At 41.2% G+C, this 20,977-nt stretch overlaps 1 pseudogene across 1 annotated transcript in view; it reads right to left on the bottom strand.

Annotated features, from left to right (window-relative positions):
• Positions 1–13,219: 13,219 nt before the first annotated feature.
• The window catches only part of LOC145550330 (protein NLRC3-like), a 64,046-nt pseudogene continuing 56,288 nt past the window's right edge, over positions 13,220–20,977 (bottom strand). The window contains exons 8-11 of the transcript XR_014086237.1: positions 18,094–18,267; positions 17,226–17,399; positions 14,054–14,100; positions 13,220–13,906 (exon numbers count right to left, since the gene is read on the bottom strand). The product of XR_014086237.1 is annotated as a protein NLRC3-like (transcript). The remainder of the gene's footprint in view (positions 13,907–14,053; positions 14,101–17,225; positions 17,400–18,093; positions 18,268–20,977) is intronic.

The following is a 20,977-nucleotide window of genomic DNA, read 5'->3' as shown; positions in this document are numbered from 1 at the left end:
ATCAACATTATTGTGATTTTCAATTTAAAGTGTTCTCTTTCTTCTGACCTGGAGGCCCCATCTGCCTGTTTGTCTTCATGTGAAACAGTAAACTGTGTGTTTCCCAGACCTTAAATCATGTTTCCACAGGTGCCTTCTTATCAACCGGAATACTCCCCATCTTAGAAACGGCCTATGCAGTAACAATTTGTCTCTGTTGTCTTCTTTACCTATCCTCCCTGTTTCTGCTTGATAATAAAAGACAAGCTGTAACCAAAGGTCTTTAGACGTTCAGTGAACGGCTTGGAGGAGCAGTTTGCTGAGTTTTCTCTTTTTGCAAAAGCTTGGTCATAGAATTCATATACGTTGTCTGTGGTTCTTTTAATGAAGGTTTGAAAGTAAAAAGACCTATCACTACTGGTTAAACTTCATTAAAGCACGCAATTATCTCTAACATTGATCTTATTTCTTTATTTTTCAGTGCTGGCATGCTGACTTTTGCTAACTAGGATCCAAGTCTTTTTTTTTTAGCATTTATTTTACATTTCTGTTGGTGTTCAAAAAGGGTGTGTTACCAACACTTAAAAAAAACATCAAAACCTGCACACCTTTTCTAACCCTTTAGAACTTTAGTTGAAATGCCGTCAATTGGGACTCTAACCCTAATTTAGCCATAAGCAACTTTAAACAGGTGGATTTTAAAGGCACTCAGTGTTTCAGCTGTTAGGGTTAGGGTTAGTACATACAAACATTAATAAACATTAATAATACAAACATTAAAAAGGAGAAGCTGCATCACATTCAACAAAGAGTTCAACAAGAACCAAACATTTGATCTCTGAGCTCAGACTCACAAACCAGGGAGAGGCTTTCATCATCACACACCTCTGATAAACACCTCCAACCTTTCAGCACTTCTTCTACCAACCAGCACCACCAGGTGGCGCTGCACACATTTACAATGGGACCAAGAAGAAGAAGCAGGTTCCTGAATCCAGCAGCTGCAGTAATGGTTTGTGAAAGTGTCCAAGGAGCATCTGGAACCAGAACCAGCAGTTTCAACAGTCCAGAGAGTCTTTGTTTGCATCTTTCCTCTCAGATTTCCAAGCTGCTCTGAGAGGGAAATTACATCATCACTCTACTGATGATGTCACGCTCTGATGTCACTGACCAGGAGCTGCTGGACTTGTACATTTCCAGCATGGAGGACAGAGAAGATCTCAGCTCTGATGAGGAGCTGGCCTGCCTTCAAACTGATTCAGGTCAAAGAAACATTTCCAGATGAAGTCAGACTAAAATGTTGGATTGTCCTGCTGCTGCAATCAGACAGAACAAGAAGAAGCTTCAAGTTCTTCTCCTGTTCAGCTCCACGTTCCTGTCAGAGACTTCAGCTCCTCATGAGGAGAACAACTAAAGCCTGGAACAGACTGACACCAACATCCTGACATCTCATCCTGAACAAAGCTTTGCAGCATCAAGGTGACTCTTAGCTCCATATATGGACAGATTTCCTCTAAAGGGGGCGGAGCCTGGATTGGAGGAACCAGCAGCAGCTTCCAGGAACAAACCTTGGGAACCTCTGGAGGAGAACATGGAGATGAGATTCCTGCTTTAATCAGTGGATTCATTGGTAGAAAACATGATAACTGAAATATCTGAGAGCTGCAGCTCCATTTCATACAGATCTGCTGGAACATGTCATGCATGTCACATGGGCAGAAGAATTTGTTCAACAATTTTATTTCTTATGTTTGTTTCATGCTATTTTATTTTGTTTTCTTTTTTCTTGATTGTTTTTTCTGTATTAGAAATAAAAAAAACCATCAGTTAGAAATGAAGAATTTTATCATTTCACATCAAATCTGTTTTTCTTCCACAGATACAACTGAATTATTGATCTGAACTGGTTCTAAAGCCTCTCCTTGGGCTGCTACCTTATCGTGGTAGAGGGGTTTGAGTGTCCCAATGAATCTAGGAGTTATGCTGTCTGGGGCTTTATGCCCCTGGTAGGGTCACCCAAGGCATACAGGTCCTAGGTGAGGAACCAGACAAAGTGCAGCCTGACGACCCCTTATGATGGAGACGAACTTTGGATCTGGCATTCCCTCGCCTGGACGTGGGCCAGGCCTGGAGGTGGGGCACGATGGCGAGCACCTGGTGGCCAGGCTTTTACCCATGGAGCCCAGTCGGGCTCAGCCCGAAGAGGAGACGTGGATCCCCCTTCCATTGGGCTCACCACCTGTCAGAGGGGCCACAGGGGTTGGGTGCAATGTGTTATGGGCAGCATATGAAAGAGGGACCCTGGCGGTCTGATCCTCAGCTGCAGAAGCTGGCTCTTGGGACGTGGAATGTCACCTCTCTGGTGAGGAAGGAGCCGGAGCTAGTGTGCGAGGCTGAGAGGTTCCGGCTAGAAATAGTCGGCCTCTACGCATGGCTCTGGTTCTGGAGCCAGTCTCCTTGAAAGGGGCTGGACGTACTTCCATTCTGGAGTTGCCCACGGTGAGAGGCGCCGGGCAGGAGTGGGCATACTTGTTGACCCTCATCTTGGCACCTGTACATTGGGGTTTACCCCGGTGAACGAGAGGGTAGCCTCCCTCCGCCTACGGGTGGGGGAACGAGTTCTGACTGTGCTTATGAGCCGAACAGCAGTTCAGATTACCCACCCTTCTTGGAGTCCTTAAAGGGGGTACTGGAGAGTGGGGGAGGTGGGGGACATTGAGTCTGAGAGGACCATGTTCCGTATCTCCATTGCCAAGGCGGCTTATCGGAGCTGCGGCCACAAGGTTGTTGGTGCCCGTTGTGGCGGCAAACCTCGAACCCATTCCTTTGGTGAGGGATGCTGTCAAGCTGAAGAAGGAGTCCTATCGTGCCTTTTTGGCTTGCGGGACTCCAAAAGCAGCTGATGGGTACAGGCGGGCGAAGCGACATGTGACTCAGGTGGTAGCTGAGGCAAAAACTCGGGTGTGGGAGGAGTTTGGAAAAGCCATGGAGACAGACTTCCGTACAGCTTTGAGGCAATTCTGGTCCACCATCTGGCGTCTCAGGAGGGGGAAGCAGTGCAGCACCAACACTGTTTGTGGGGATGGTGTGCTGCTGACCTCAACTCGGGATGTTGTGGGCCGGTGGGCGGAATACTTTGAAGACCTTCTCAATCCCACCAACATGCCTTCTGTTGAGGAAGCTGAGCCTGGGGACACTGGGTTGGACTCTCCAGTCTCTGGGGACGAGGTTGCCGAGGTGGTCAAAAACCTCCTCAGTGGCAGGGCCCCGGGGGTGGATGAGATCCGCCCGGAGTTCCTTAAGGCTCTGGATGTTGCAGGGTTGTGTTGGCTTACACGACTCTGCAATATTGCATGGACATCGGGGACAGTTCCCCTGGATTGGCAAACTTGGGTGGTGGTCCCCCTGTTTAAAAGGGGACCGGAGGGTGTGCTCCAATTACAGGGGGATCACACTCTTAAGCCTCCCTGGTAAGGTCTATTCAGGGTCCTGGAGAGGAGGGTCCGTCGGATAGTCAAACCTCGGATTCAGGAAGAACAGTGTGGTTTTTGTCCTGGTCGTGGAACACTGGACCAGCTCTACACCCTCAGCAGGGTCCTGGAGGGTGCATGGGAGTTCACCCAACCAGTCTACATGTGTTTTATGGACTTGGAGAAGGCGTTCGTGGACGCATTGATACAGTGAAGTTGGCTTCAAGTTGGATATTGGAGCGCCACGGTGTAAGCGGGGTTTAGCTCAAGGTTTATCCGATTTATGAAAGCTAATTTCGGCCAGCAGTTCTCTACAGCAGTGTTTCCCAACCCTGGTCCTCAAGGCACACTGCCCTGCATGTTTTAGACATTTTCCTGCTTTATTGCACATAATTCAGCTGATTGCATTTCATTGCAGTTCAGCAAAAACCTGATAATCAAAAATTGAAATCACCTCTGCTGAAGCAAGGAAGCACCTAAGGATACAAGGTTTTAAGGCTTTAATTGGAGAAAAAATATTAAAACAATAATCTCTTATTCATTAAAATATATTTTATATGTTTGTTACGAGCACTAAGAAACAGTTTTGGTTGAATTGATATAATAGAAGAATATGCATGAATACATACAATAGACTTTTGTTAAACGTGGTCTTACTTTGACATTCCTCCCATTTGAAGATTTATCATTGCACAACTTAATCAATAATAATAATAAAAACATGTTCTAGAGTGGTTCATTGTACAGAAAATATTTTTGTGAATAATATTCGAACTAAATGTTAATGTTCACTATATATAGCGTGACTCAGAGTCATGCTATATTGGACCCAGTGTCATGCTATATTGGACCCAGAGTCTTGCTATATTGGACCCAGAGTCATGCTATTTTGGAGTGGTAGTGGTCATTCCACATCAGAATACAGGACTTAAGAAACTATAGATGATTAATCAGTATTCAGTTGCTTAACTCTCAAGTTTAAATTAAAGTAGAAAATGGTTGAAAGTATGTGATACCTTCTGATAGAGTATAATTATTTGTATTCTTTTTTTTAAAGTTTGTTAGTTAAGCACTAAATATAACTCATAGATGATAAATCTTTACACAAACCGGATTCCAAAAAAGGTGGGACACTAAACAAATTGAATAAAAACTGAATGCAACGATGTGGAGATAGCAAATGTCAATATTTTATTTGTAATAGAACATAGATAGCAGATCAAAAGTTTCATCTGAGTAAATGTAACATATTAAAGGAAAAATATATTGATTCAACAGTGTCTACAAATCCCAGAAAAGTTGGGACAAGTAGCAATAAGTGGCTGGAAAAAGGAAATTGAACATATAACAACAGCTGGAAGACCAATTAACACTAATTAAGAGATTTTTTTAAAAATCTCTATTTAAATCTAGTGATTACTGAAGGGTAATACAGTATAAAAACTTTGTTGGAGCTATTTATTCTTTATTTTTCTTTATCCATTTGAATTTTGTTAGTTTATTAAATTTATATTTTTTGTATTATTTACAGAACTTATTTGTAGGTTTATAATTGTTGATTTATTTATCATTTGTTTTATTATTTTTTCTTATTTTTCTAAGCAAACAGGACGTAAGGTGGGTTGGTCCACTTTCTATTACTGTAGGAACCTGGAAAAGGACCAACAGGCATTTGGGTTTGGGGCCTATGGTTTTTACCAGTGCAAGAGAGGTAGAAGGAAAGTTATCTCTGTAATTGTTTTTCTTGCAAAGATGTTAAGAAATAAATCATGAAGAACAATTTACACATTTGGATTTTGAACCTTCTTTTTTGCCTGCGTTAAAGAAACTTGAACCCAGTGCCTTAGTGGCTTAATGGAACTTAAGTTGGATGTTTGGTTTGACAAACAATCACCACTACATCAGTAAAAACCTCCCCACGGATCAAGTAAGGAACCAGCCTGTGGACTAAAAGGACTAAATTCCATCTTCAATTGACATGCTGGATTTATGGATTTCAAGGATCATCTTCAAACAAAAGGTTTTGCATCGTCTTTGATGAAATCAAGCGACTTGCTGCGTCAGGCCTGGATTGACACGTCACTCATTCATTAAACTGGTACATGTCAATATTGTTCAAGCCGTAAAGGAAAACTGTAAAACTACTAGAGTTTAAAGACATTATTTCACTGCAAAGACTGATGACTTGAGTTTGATGTAACAAATTGATGCGTAATTGGATCAAGACGTGTGCCGATGGTGCCCATCATGGAAATGTTTGTCCACAAGAATCAACCTCTTTAAACAAAGAGACACGTTTGTGCTTCATCTGTGGATTCCTTGATTATGCCGCTTTTGAATGTTTGAAATAATTCAAAGAATCGCTAAAAATGTCTGATGTAAAGAGCAAAGAGGATGACACTCAGATGTCACAAGAGAAAAGAAACATCAAATTCACAAAAAAGGGTTTGGAGTTTTATATAAAAACGTCAAGAAAAACAAAGTTTAAAGTGTAAACAAACTTCAAAATTTATGGAGAAAATCTCAACACTAATGACGTCACAAGAAAATGTTCCGAATGTATCTTCTAACTTTGTCAAGTTTATTAAGTGCTATAAAGATGCAACTGATTTACATGAATCCTTTGTAAGTTTGCCATTACCAGAAGAAGAAGTGAAAAGGCAAACTGTATATTTTCAGTCCAAGGTGACGGCATTCTCTGAATTTATGGACAATGTAAAGGTTTGGTTGCATGAAGCAGGAGATCCATATACTGAACATAAAATTAATGTTGATGATCAGGTTGTTGCAGATCTGGATGAAATAAATCCTCAAGACAGTGTATCTAATATTTCAAGTGTAAAGCCACGTTCCAAAACATCCTCACAGCAGTCTCTGACTTCATCCACCTCTTCTGCTCGCATTAAAGCTGCGGCTGTAAAGGCAGCGATTATGGAGAGATTCACTGCGTTGAACAAAAAACATCTGATTGAAGCTCAAGAGGAAAAACTGAGACAAGAAAAGGAAAAATTAGACTTGGAAACAGAGTTGGCAGCAACCAATGCAAAGCTTAATGTTTTAAAAATAAATTCAGTTGCTGGCTCTAAACGATCCGATGGAATGAACTCTTATTTTGAAAGAGCCCAATCAAGGGACACGCCCCTGCTAAATCCTCGCGCTGATGAGTTTGTTCCGAAAGAAAGAGCAACTTCTTCATCCGACTGTCCTGTCGTCAGACCTAAACAAAGGCAGAAACAACTTCAAATGGATCGTCTGAGAATAAAAGTTGATTCTTCAACTCAAGCAACACAGCAAACACAATGTCAATCTCCCTCTATCTCTGAGAACTGTCAGAATGATATTGTGAACATCATGCAGAGACAAAATGACATCACTGCCTTACTTGTAAAACAAAACTTATCGTCTGTTCTCCCATCCAGAAACATCCCTGTGTTTGATGGGGACCCCCTGCAGTACAGATCATTTATGAACGCCTTTGAAAACGGAGTGGAAGCTAAAACTGACAACTGGAGCGACTGTTTGCACTTCTTAGAGCAGTTCACTAGGGGGCAGCCTAAAGATCTGGTGCATAGTTGTCAGCACTTACCTCCTGATCAAGGTTATTCCAAGGCCAAAGATCTCCTCGAAGAACATTTTGGAAATGAAAATAAAATTGCTTCTGCATATATGGAGAAGATTATGAGTTGGACACCAATTAAAGGATGATGTGAAAAGTCTTCAATCATTCTCTCTTTTCCTTCAGGATGTTCAAATCTAACACAACAAATTGTTTACATGAGAGAGTTGGAATTACCTTCAAATATGAGAACAATTGTAATGAAACTCCTATATAAACTGAGGGAAAAATGGAGAGTTACTGCTTATGAGCTTCAGGAGAAAAATGGCCACCGAGCATTGTTCACTGATCTGGTTGCTTTTATAATAAAAGAAGTAAAAGTAGCATCAGATCCAGTGTTTGGCAACATCCAAGACCCACCAACTGGGAGCAACTCTAAAGTTTCAAGTTCCAGCAAGCAAAGAAGAAAGGAAGCAGTTTTGCCACTAATGTCAGCACAATTCCAGAAGCCAGAACTCACTCAGCTGAAAACAAGTCTACTGCTCTTCAGCTGCTTGTTTTGTTCACAAAGAAATCATCTGTTGGAAAACTGTATGCAGTTTAAAGCTAAAATGCATCGGGACAAGTGACCTTCATTAAACAAAAGGGATTTGTTTCGGTTGTCTGAAAGTTGGTCACACAAGCAAAGACTGCAGGAGTCGTTTGGATTGCAACGTGTGTCACCAAAAGCATCCAGGGGTTCTTCACATAGAGCTAAAGGAGCCAGAAGCCTCTTCAGAACAAACCCCACAGACAACAAGGTCTCATGTCAACTTCTCAACTGCAACCACATGATGTGGGCATATTGGGGCCGGTCATGACGACGATGCTGTTTTTTCTATTGTTGCAGTTAAAGTTAAAAGTCAAAAGAGCAACAAAGTTGTACAAACTTATGCGTTTCTTGATCCAGGAAGTTCAGGTACGTTCTGTACAGAAACTCTGGCAAAAAGTTTGAACTTAAAGGGCAAAAGGACAAATATTCTGCTGAGAACAATGAGTCAAAATAAGATTGTTAATGTACAAGTTTTGTCTGGTTTGGAAGTCTCTGGTCTGAAAACAAATGACTTCATAGAGCTACCAGATGTTTTGACTCAAAGTACAATGCCAGTTTCTACATTGAATATTCCCCAGCAGAAAGACATTGATCAGTGGCCTCATCTTAAACCCGTTAAGCTTCATAACATCAATGCAGATGTGGAGCTACTGATAGGAACTGATGCTTCAAACGTTTTAGAGCCCTGGGAGGTGATAAACAGTGTGGATGGTGGACCTTATGCTGTAAAAACTAAAGTTGGCTGGGTCATAAATGGTCCCCTGCACACTAGAAGCAACAGCAAAAATAAAAATGTCTGCACTGCTGTAACAGCCAACAGGATCTCTGTTGAGCATCTTAAAGAAATGCTGGTCAAACAGTACAATCATGATTTTAATGAAAGATCATCAGAGGAGAAAACTGAAATGTCCAGAGAGGATCTGCTTTTCATGAACATTGTTAACTCAACAAAACTTGTTGGAGGTCATTATCACATTGACTTACCTTTCAGGAGTGAAAGTCCCAGCTTGCCAAATAACATCTGTGTTGCAGAGCAGCGCCTCCAGAGCCTCAGGAGGAGATTTGAAAAGGATGCTCAGTACAAGGAGGAATACACTGCATATGTGAACAACATGCTGAAACAAGGACATGCTGAGGCCATACCAGTAGAGGAGCTACAGAAAGATGATGGACAATTGTGGTACATCCCGCATCATGGAGTGCATCATCCCACAAAAGGCAAGTTGAGAGTTGTATTTGACTGTGGATCAACTTATAAAGGAACATCACTGAACAGTCAGCTTCTACAGGGACCCGACCTCACAAGCTCTCTGGTTGGAGTCCTCATCAGATTTAGAAAAGAGCCTGTTGCACTAACGGCCGACATCGATGCCATGTTTCACCAAGTTTATGTCTCTGAAAAACATGTCAACTTTCTCCGTTTCCTGTGGTGGCGTCATGGCGACACATCAAAACCTGCACAGGAGTTCCGGATGTTGGTTCATTTGTTTGGAGCAGTGTCTTCTCCCAGCTGTGCAAATTATGCTCTGCAAAGAACTGCTGTTGACAACGCACAACAGTTTCCAGCTGAAGTGATTGATATAATCAGAAATAACTTTTATGTGGATGACTATTTAAAATCTGTTCCCACAGAAGAAGATGCAGTGCACACGGTGAAGAGGCTGACAGACCTCTGCTCTAAAGGAGGATTCAAACTTTCAAAATGGGTCAGCAACAGTCGCACAGTGCTCATGTCAATCCCAGAGGAGAGGAGAGCAAAAGAAATCAAGAATCTGGATTTGGACAAAGACCAACTTCCAGTTGAGAGAGTACTGGGTTTACAGTGGAGCATTGAAACAGACGAGTTCAGGTTCAGAACGTCTGTGCAGGACCGCCCACAGACCAGAAGGGGCATTTTGTCTGTGGTTAGCTCACTGTATGATCCCTTGGGAATCCTGGCTCCCTTCAGTATGCCAGCTAAACTGTTGCTTCAAGAACTTTGTCGACAAAATCTGAAATGGGATGAAGTTATTCCCCATTCTCTGTCTAGAAAGTGGCTTGATTGGCTGGAGGATCTCCAGCTGATATCCAGTTTTAAAGTGGAGCGTTGCATCAAACCAAGCTGCATCAGAAAACCAGACAAAACAACTCCATCATTTCTCTGACGCAAGTCAAGATGGCTATGGAACAGTGTCGTATCTAAAACTGGAAAAGAATAACATCTCATGTTGCTTTCATTCTAGGAAAAGCAAGAGTTGCACCTATGAAGCAAACACAATCCCCAGGTTGGAACTGACAGCTGCTGTTCTTGCTGTCCGAGTGAATAAACTGCTGCAAAAGGAGCTGCAGATACAGTTGGAAAAACCTGTTTTCTGGACTGATAGTACAACGGTACTGAAATACATCTCCAGTGAAACCAGAAGATTTCACACCTTTGTTGCAAACAGAATCTCTGTCATCCGAGAAGCAACAGATGTGAATCAGTGGAGATACATTTCCTCCAAGGAGAATCCTGCAGACGATGCATCCAGAGGCCTGAGAGCTGAGGAGTTCCTCAGATGCAGGAGATGGATAAATGGGCCAGAATTTCTCCACAGATCAGAAGAGGAATGGCCTAAACTGGATGTGGATCACCATGCAATTCCTGCAGATGACCCAGAGGTCAAAAAGGACCTAACAGTAAGTGTTGTTGTGAAGGAATCACAAAATGCTGCGAACCATCTGATTCATTATTTTTCATCTTGGACAAAACCTCTGTTGCCTGGTTTCTGAAGCTGAAAAACATTTTGATGTTGCTGCAACAGAAAAGGAAAGAGTTTGCTGCTGCAGACCTGAATAAAAATGATCCAGAAAATCAAAAGAAAGAACTAGAAAAGCAGATGGACAGATTCAAGACGACTCTGAAGAAAGAAAATCTGACTCCTGAAGACTTAGCCAAGGCAGAGCTATCTATTATTCAGTTTGCACAACAACAGAAATTTACAACTGAAATGGCTTTAATCACCAGTGGCCTTAAAGCAGTCTCCAAGAGAAGTTCTCTATACAAACTCGACCCAGTATTAGATGCTGGGGTCCTCAGAGTGGGTGGCAGGTTGAATAAAACAGCCATGCCTGTTGAAGCAAAGCACCCTGCAATTTTAACAAAGGATATGTATGTGTCTACACTGATTTTACGCCATATTCATCAACAGTTGGGACATGCAGGAAGAGCACATATGTTGTCCAGATTAAGACAAAATTACTGGATCATAAATGCTAATTCAGCTGCCAGAAAAATAATCTCTCACTGTGTTGTTTGCAGACGTAACAGAGGAAAGTTTGTTGAACAAAAGATGGCAGATCTGCCAGAAGAAAGAGTTCTGCCTGACACTCCTTTCACAAATGTTGGAGTGGATTACTTTGGTCCTGTAAGTGTTAAAAGAGGAAGAAGTCTCCTGAAAAGGTATGGAGTTCTGTTCACTTGTTTCACCAGCAGTACATCTGGAAATTGCATACACCCTCGATACAGATTCCTGTATAAACGCAGTCCGCAGGTTTATCTGTAGAAGAGGCCCAGTTTCCACCATCAGATCCGATAATGCCACAAATTTTGTTGGTGCAAATCGAGAGCTGAAGGAGAGTTTGGCTGAGCTGAACCATGCCAAAATTCAAAATGCTTTTGTGCAGGATGGCATCAAATGGAACTTTAACATCCCAGCAGCCTCTCACCAAGGTGGAGTTTGGAGCGTTTAATTCGTTCCATAAGAAGCATTTTAATCTCTGTTCTTAAAGAACAAGTTTTAGATGATGAAGGACTTCAAACAATATTTTGTGAAGTTGAAGCCATATTAAATGACAGACCTATTACCAAAGTTTCAGATGACTCAAATGATCTTGAGGCACTCACACCCAACCATTTGTTGTGCTGAAAACCAAACCAGTTTTGCCACCAGGACTGTTCCACAAAAAGGATCTTTATGTCAGGAAAAGGTGGAAGCAGGTGCAATACATGGCAGAGCTGTTCTGGAAAAGATGGCTGCAGGAAAGACAGAAATGGACAAGAACTAAAAGATGTCTCATTCCTGGAGATGTTGTCTTAATGCAGACTCTACAGCTCCAAGAATGGATGATGGCCAAAGTCTTGAGTGTAAACCAGGATGCCAAAGGCTTGGTGCGTTCTGTGCAATTACAAACAAATGTCCTGGAAAGACTGTGACCAAACTTTTTACTACTGGAAGCATCACCCTGAGGAATCAAGAGCATGTTTGAGAGAATAGCTCCTTTTCCTTGTTAATAATATATTATCCACAATTAGGGGCCGGAGTGTTGGAGCTATTTATTCTTTATTTCTTTATCCATTTGAATTTTGTTAGCTTATCCTTAAATTTATATTTTTTGTATTATTTACAGAACTTATTTGTAGGTTAATAATTGTTGATTTTATTTCTTTTATTATTTTTCTTATTTTTCTAAGCAAACAGGAAGTGAGGTGGGTTGGCCCATTCTATAGAGTAGGGGCCTGGTAAAGGACCAAGGCATTTGGGGCTATGGTTTTTACCAGTGCAAGAGAGGTAGAAGGAAAGTTGATCTCTTTTTATTTTTTATTTTTGCAAAGGTGTGAAAAATAAATCATGAACATTTTACACGTTTGGATTTTGAACCTTCTTTTGCCTGCGTTAAAGAAACTTGAACCCAGTGCCTTAGTGGCTTAATGGAACTTAAGTTGAATATTTGGTTTGACAAACAATCGCCACTACAGCAACTAATGCCAAACGCTACACCAACTCAGTATTTATCAGAAGCTAGCTCTAAAGCGCTACAACAACATGGAATTTAGCACTAGCAAACGCTAGCACACAATACCAACATTATACTTATTAGAAACTAATGCCAAACGCTACACCAACTCAGTATTTATCAGCAGCTAGCTGTAAAGTGCTATACCAACCTGAAATTTAGCACTAGCTAATGCTAGTGCACAATACTAACATAGTACTTATTTGCAACTAATGCCAAAGCGCTAGGCCAACTCGGTATTTGGCACTAGCTAACGGTAATGCCCTTCACCAAACTGGAATTTACCACTAGCTAATGCTAGCGCACAATACCAACATAGTACTTATTATATTTAGTGGAAACAAATGCTAACATGCTGCACAAACATGGTACTTAACAGGAGCTAATGCTAACGCGCTACACCAACCTGGTGTATTTCTTCAAACCTCAATTTGGTGAGACAAACCTGTATTTAAATGACCCAATGTTGTAGATTATATTTTTCATCTTTCACCTTCATGGGATGGGAATGTTTTACTTTAACTAGGACTTTCTGAAAGGCAGAGTTGATGAAAAATATTTTTAATGCAAATATTTAAATTTGAACAGGAAAAGAACAGAATGAGCAGCAAATGAACCAAATGCAGAAGAAGAAAAATGTTTTTATTTCTCTAAAACACATGAAGAAAAACTGCAGCAAATAAACAAAAAGATTTAATATTCAAATCTGACGAGTTTAGAAAAATAGGAGCTGACAGAAACAGAAAATGTTCAGTGATTGAGAAAAACTGATCAACATTTCAATGAAACCTGATGAATGAGAGGAAAAAATAAGAAACAACATCTTGATATTGAGTGTGAAGCTTTGACTGGAAACAGAAAAATATGAGGATCCTGGAATAATCCCATCTTCCATCTTTAAAGGACTGGAAGAAGAAAAAGTTTCCAAGGACTCAATCAGAAAAGTTTCACCAAGAAATAGATTGTAGAGATGAACTATCTGTTCAACAGTGAGAGAGTTTCTCTGACAGGAGGAAAATATTTAGACTCTTTAGACTCAAATCAGCAAAGAAACACTGAAGAACCATAAGAACAGAACCCAAATCCAGGAATCAGAGGTTCAGTGAATGTGGTGTTGAAGGTGTGGAGGTGGATCAGTGAGTCAGAGGAGACTCTGTAGAAGGACAGAATGCCAGCAGGACAGTCCACATACACTGATACTCTGTTAGAGACGGAGGAGGAGAGACGAGTTTCTATGTTATTGTGACAGACCATCATCAGAGCATCTCAGACTCCAGGAATGATCATTATATCCAAACCAACAGTCTCTACTGTTTCCTTTCCTCCTGATTCTTCTGTAACTCACTGATATATAAACTCCTCCTCTCCACTCGACCTCCCAGTAACAGCGACCAGTCAGACCAGTTCTACACAGCAGCTGAGGCCAGTAATCAAATCTGTCTGGATGATCAGGATATGACTGAAGCTCCTCCACACATGTCACCTTCCTGTTGTCTTCAGACAGTTTGAGTTTTCTGCTCACTGTGTTTGTGTCGATGGTGAGTTGACAGGAATCTGATGGAGAGAACAAACACAATCCAGCTGCAGTTATTGATCATTTATTGATCTTTGATGATGATCCTGAATGAGTGATGTGACAGTTTGAAGATGGTTGAATGTGAGCTGCTTTGTTGTCATGAATCAGATGAAAAACACACTTACACTTCCTCAGACCTGGTGTCAAGAATTGGCCTCCAGCAGGCTCCACCCTGAAAGGAGGAGGGGGGTCAGACCATCAGTCTCTTTCAGCAGCAAACATGGACATTACATGTCTCTCAGACACACATTGTCCTCCACTGAGACAGGAACAGTCCAACATCTGGACTGCAAACTGCAGTGGATGTAGGAAGGACAGTTGGTGCTGCTGCAGCACAACTCATTTCTCCAAACACAGGAAAAGCTCCAACAGAGAGGAGAAAGGAAATCCCTCAGTAACAACCTGAAGAAACTCACTGAAGCCTAAAAGGACATCAGGAAACTAAGGAAACATTTCTGGAAGCTCAACCTGATTTAATAATCAGCATTAAAATCCATGTTGTGTTCAGTTTATTTTCATGATAAGTGACTGATTTACAATTATATGTTCAGCATCATTTACATGATGATTATTATTAATTGAACATGATTGTATATAATTACAAAGGTGAAGTGAAATATATTTAAGTGATTTATTTGAATAGAGGAAGTCTTTTATTTTGAAGAATATAAAATATTTCAAAATAAAAGTCTTATATATGTATTGTTTTTAATATTTCATTTTGTTTTTAACTTGCATTGTTTCAAAATGAGCTTCATGAGGCACCGAGGCTTAAATTCAATTTCTTACTGTAGTTAATTATTTTCACGTCTTTCATTCTCCTGATAATTGATATTCATTACTGATACGCATATCAATTGACATGCATTGTGTCCAGAAAACCATTTTATACAGGACAAGGAGAAATCTGTCACAAAAATATTAGTAGCTCCATCATTTGTTATTCGATATATCTATTAAATACGACTTAAAATAAAGATTAGAAAACTGATGTTTGATCAATTCTCCATGATATAAATCTATAAACAGTTTAGTTTCTGTTACTACTGTCAAGATACACGAAAGGGTGAATATCTACTTATATAGGTTAATCGTTTCATTTTAAATATGCTGTAGGAGCCGTAGTTTGACGACTGTTATAAATATCACCATGTTTTTAGAACTCAGAGGATTCGCTCAGTTTTGTCACTTGTTTTAGGAATTGCAGCTTCTGCAGTGGCGCCACAATAAAGGTACAATAAAGCTGATAAACAGGTGAAGAACCAAACAGAACCACTTCTGACTGTTTGCAAAGCCAAACATCCAGTAAAAGTTCCACCAAGCCACTACTGAGGCACTGGGGTCATGATTCTAGACACGGGCAAAACAAGGTTCAATGTCCAAACTTATTGATTGTTCTTGGTGATTTATTTTCCTCTTTCACCAAAACAATTACAGACATCAAACTTTCATTTGTTCTCATGCTACCACTCTTAAAAACCATCGGCCCCAAACCCAAATGCCTGCTGGTCCTTCTCCAGGCCCCTGGACTGATCTATGTGGACTGACCCACATTACTTCCTGTCTAAATTTAGAAAATAAATAAGAAAATAATAAATAAAATCAACAATTATCAACCTACAAATAAACTCTGTAAATAATACAAAAATAGAAATTTAAGAATAAAGTAACAAAATTCAAATGGATAAAGAAATAAAGAAAAAATAGCTCCAACAACTTTTATTCTGCCTTTTCTCGCTCTGTGTCGCTTTACGCGGACCCGTTGCCATGGCGACCGACAGACAACAGCTCAACGAGCACATAGAGCAGAGATTACCAATCAGGGGAATCAACACCTAGAACACCTGTAAACCTAGAAAATAGATCTTTTCTTCCAGAGAATCCCAGCTCAAGCATAGTATGACGTGCAAAACATAGCTGCTTCCTACAATCCACAGAAGAAGAAGAAACTACTCACAATGCTGGTGTTACTGTTTCCCCATCAGATACGGTTCCCTCAGCGTCTCTTCACCGCTCCGCACCGCCCAGGTGGCAAAATGCACGGCTGCTTGTTCAGCGCTCTTATCTAGAGAACTACGGACCAGGACCAGCCCGGCTCCAGACCAGTTTAACAAAATGAATCTACGTTGTTGAACATAGACAACAACATCAGTAGCCTACAGGCTACTTGTTAACAAGCTGAACGTGCTGTATTGATATTAGCTACTCATCTTCTATCTGTCATCACCTGCGTCCAACAGCTTTACTCAACTCAGTCGGTTAGTTCGGGGAAAAACTGCCAAGTTATTTACGTTTTGCTGGTTTGCTGCCATGATTCTAACACACACCTGCGCAGCAGCAGGTCTCCTTCGCTGCCTCACAGGTGTAAACCCAGCGCAAGCCTCTCAGCTTTCATGTTGCGTTTGTAGGCGGCTCGGAAAAACAAATTACGACTTGTTAGCAATGGATTAAGCTGTTTTAACTGCTGAAAAAGGTAACAGAGGACACGGATATGGGACGTGCGGGAACTCCTATTTTATCAAATTGATATAGGAATAACAGACTGTTGGCCATTCCAAGGTAAAAACAATAAACAGCTTACAGTCCGGGACTCGCTACAGACACCGTGAAAGCTCAAACAAGGTGTTAAGGTTATCAAAGTCAGTAGCAGGCTAACAGTTACCCTACCATAACTGACCTTCTGCTCACTTGTTCAATGTTTTCTTTAAATTTAAAGTTTTCCTCACCTGTGAAATCTGAAGCCCTTATTACCATTATCTATGGTTGAATTAACTACTAAACATCGTTTCCGTTGTTCTGATTCTTTGCGTGATTGTAGTATTTTCCTGACCACCGATATTCCTGACTCAATGGACAGAAATGGCGCATCATGTGCGACTTACGATAAATCACATAATGTCCATCTGACGAACATGGAGTTACTTTTCTTCTCATCTTTGCTCCTTGGGGCTGATTGGTCCGGAGCTCCATCAAATATTGTTTTAAAGTCCTTTCTGTCATCAGTAGATCATCATGGAAATCTAACTGAACTTCGCTTTTATTCATTTAGTCAGAGTCCCTATTAAACTCTATTAAATCCATCCCACTCTTTAATTTTCCTTGTGAGCCGTTCTTAGTCAAGAGAATATTCTAGAAGACTGGGTAATGATCTCTGCCTCCAGATGAGGCGTCAAAATATTTCATTATCAAACTAAATATTCATCTTCAAACTACATGTTTCCCATCAGACTGACTAAAGACGTTTCTCCTCTTCCTCCTATCAGACCTTCTCTGCTCCTGCAGCAGGTTCCTCCATACCTGAGAGCTTCCAGTCTCCAGTCTGGATCCTTCAGTCCAGCCGACAGCAGCTTCACTCCTGAGTCTCCTGGATGATTGTAGCTCAGGTCCAACTCTTTCAGATGGGAGGGGTTAAAGGTCAGAGCTGAGGCCAGAGAAGCACAGCCTTCCTCTGAGACCAAACAGCCTGATAAGCTGCAGACACACAATTCATCACATGATGAGAAGATGAGAACAATGAGGTAGAGCCCAAGGTCTGAACTGGTTATTTACAGGAGAGGAATAATAATACTGTATATTTAATAAAAACAGCACAATCAGTTTGAAAGAAATGTGCAGGTGAGTAGATCAATTTTTAATCATGTATAAGATGTGTATATTTGTATGTTGAAACAGCAATAGACTATTTAAAAGAAACTTAAAGACTGCATGTAACAGCCAGGATGTAAATAATTATTGAGTTTGTTGAGAGCAGTTCTGGTTAGAAAGTCTAACAACTGCTGGGAGGAAGGATCTGTAATGATGCTCATTTGTGCGCCTAGGAAGCAACAATTTGTCAAGTATCCAGAGCTGTACTATCAATGGTGTTTATGTGTAGAGACTTGTTAGCCACTGGTTAGTGAGAGGATGTAGCTTGTTGCACATCCTGTCACAGTTCCACACTGGAATTCACTGAGTTCCTGAGAGCAACCCATTCTTTCACAAATGTTTGTGAAAGCAGTCTGCATATCTAGTGCTTACTTTTATACACCTGTGGCCATGGAAGTGATTGGATCACCTGATTCTTATCATTTGGAGTTCTGGCTGAACATGAAGAGCAGCCAGGACACATGGGGTCAAATACTTTTGGAGGTATAGTGCATCTCTGTTAGCATTGATCACATTTTACCTGAGAGTTTCCAGGTTGCAGTTTGGACTCTTCAGTCCAGCAGAGAGAAGCTTCACTCCTGAATCCTGCAGGTTGTTGTTACTCAGGTCCAGTTCTCTGAGACTGGAGGACTGGGAGCTGAGAACTGAGGACAGAGCTTCACAGCTTCTCTCTGAGAGGTTACAGTAACTCAGTCTGAGGAGACGGGGAGGAAAATGTGTTATTAAACAATTAATAATAATAATAATACATTTTATTTCAAAGGCGCCTTTCTGGCACTCAAGGACACCGTACAATAGTAAAAAACTGTGACAGAAACAAATAAAATGTAACAAGTAAAAGTAGATAAAAATAAATAAAACAAAACAATGTATCTATATAAAAACTATGTAAAATCAGGCAAACCAATTGTGTCATGTGGAAAAGGCAGATCTAAAAAGGTGTGTTTTGAGTTCGGTTTTAAAATTTGATAATGACTTTATGTTTCTAAGGTATGGTGGTAATGAGTTCCATAGTTGGGGAGCAGAGCGACTGAAAGCTCTGCTCCCCATGGTGGTGAGACGGGCAGAGGGGACAGTGAAATGGATGGAGGAGGATGATCTGAGGGAGCGAGAGGGAATGGCAATATGAATAAGATTTGAAAGATATGGTGGGGAGAGATTGTAAAGGGCCTTGAAAGTGTACAGAAGAATTTTGTAATCTATGCGGAACTTGGTGGGCAGCCAATGGAGTCTTTGCAGGACAGGAGTGATGTGGTGCATGGATGGGGTTTTGGTAATGATACGGGCAGCTGAATTCTGGACCAGTTGGAGCTTATGAAGAGATTTCTGGGTGAGACCAAACAGAAGGGAGTTGCAGTAGTCCAGGCGTGATGTCACAAGACAGTGAACAAGGATGGCAGTGGAATGGGGAGTAAGGGAGGGGCGGAGGCGGTTGATGTTGCGTAGGTGAAAATAAGCCGAGCGGGTAATGTTATTAATATGAGACTGGAAAGACAGGGTGCTGTCAAGGATGACACCCAGACTCTTTACCTGAGGGGAGGGAGAAACGGGACAGTTATCAATTACAAGACTGAAGCTTTTGATTTTGGCCAGAGTAGATTTGGTACCAATGAGAAGAACCTCTGTTTTATCACTGTTAAGCTGAAGCAGATTTGAGGAGAACCAGGATTTTATTTCAGTCAAGCAGTCAGTAAGCGAAGACGGTGGGAGGTTGGAGGCGGGCTTACTGGAAACATAGAGCTGGGTGTCATCCGCATAACAGTGGAAATCAATGCCATACTTGCGAAAAATATTGCCAAGGGGAAGGAGATAAATAATGAAGAGAAGGGGCCCTAAGACAGATCCCTGTGGAACTCCTGATGTGACAGAGGAAGGCTGGGAAGAGAAGGTTTTGATCCGAATGAACTGAGTGCGGCCAGAGAGATATGATTTAAACCAGTTTAGAGGAGTCTGAGTGATGCCAATAGAGGAAAGTCTGTTGAGTAGGGTGGTATGGCAGATAGTGTCAAACGCTGCACTCAAATCAAGTAGGATGAGAATGGACAGCAAGCCGGAGTCAGCTGCCATAAGGAGGTCATTGGTGATTTTTATGAGAGCTGTTTCTGTACTGTGGAGGGGACGAAAACCAGACTGAAACAGTTCATACAGGTTATTGTTGGATAAATAAGTGTGAAGTTGGGATGCTACTATCTTCTCAAGAATTTTGGAGATGAAAGGCAAGTTGGAAATAGGACGGAAATTATTCAGATTATAGTGATCAGCACCAGGTTTTTTTAAGATAGGGGTTATGGCAGCAATTTTAAATGAAGCAGGAACTGTTCCAGTGGAGAGAGAGGAGTGAATAATGGCAGAGATAAGAGGGAGTATGGATGGGGCACAGGCTTTAACCAGGACTGTGGGAAGGGGGTCAAGCAGACAGGTGGACGACTTGGATTTGTGTATAAGGGTTGTAATTTCTGATGTTGTTGGGAGCTGGAAGGAAGAGAAGGAGTGGGCTGGAGGAGAAAGTTCAAGAGTAGGACAGGGGAGGGTTGTGAGCTGAGATGCTGGTGGATCTTAAGAATTTTACTGTCAAAAAATGACATGAGGGAATTACAAAAATCAGTGGAACACAAATATGAAGGTAGAGAGTCCGGAACTTGAATGATGTTCTTATAAAGTGAGAATATTGACTTGGTGGAGCCTTCATTTGAACAGATTAAACCAGTGTAGTAAGAGGATTTGGCTTGAGTGATACAGTCCTTATAATGTAATATGTGATTTTTGTACATGTCTTTATGAACAACTAGTCCAGTTTTCCGGTGGAGCCTCTCAAGTTGCCGTCCTTTGGCCTTCATGAGCCGAAGTTCAGGAGTAAACCAGGGGGCAGAACGAGCAAAAGAAACAGATCTGGTTTTTAACGGAGCAAGAGAGTTGAGTATTGAGTGAAGACCAGTGTTGTAATGTGAGACCAGGTCATCAAGGGTGGTTGAATTTAGAGTTGAGTATATATTGTCCATGAGTGAATTGACGCCGAAGGAGAGAGAATTTAAATTAATATCCTTAATGTTATGGAAGGAGATAAGACGGGAAAGCTTAGTGATTGAGAGAGGGAGACAAATATTAAATGAGAGGAGGAAATGGTCAGTTATGGCAAGTTCATCTGCTGTACAATCAGAGGGGGAAACACCAGAACAACAGACTAGATCCAGGACATGACCCTTAGAATGAGTGGGAACATTGATGAACTGCTGGAGACCAAAGCTCTGGAGGCAGGATGAAAAGTCTTTAGTCAGAGAACTATTGCCATCGTCCATGTGAATATTGAAATCACCCAATACTATGATGTTAGGGGAGAGGGTTGACAGGTGAGTGAGAAGAGCAGCAAAGTCATTCAGAAAGTCACTGTTAGTTTTCGGGGGCGG

Source organism: Poecilia reticulata, unplaced genomic scaffold, assembly GCF_904066995.2.
Source record: "Poecilia reticulata unplaced genomic scaffold, P_reticulata-male-v2 Scaffold_34, whole genome shotgun sequence".
Lineage (NCBI taxonomy): Eukaryota > Metazoa > Chordata > Actinopteri > Cyprinodontiformes > Poeciliidae > Poecilia > Poecilia reticulata.
Note: the sequence above shows the minus strand (reverse complement) of the source record. Positions and strands in the feature narration are given on the sequence as shown.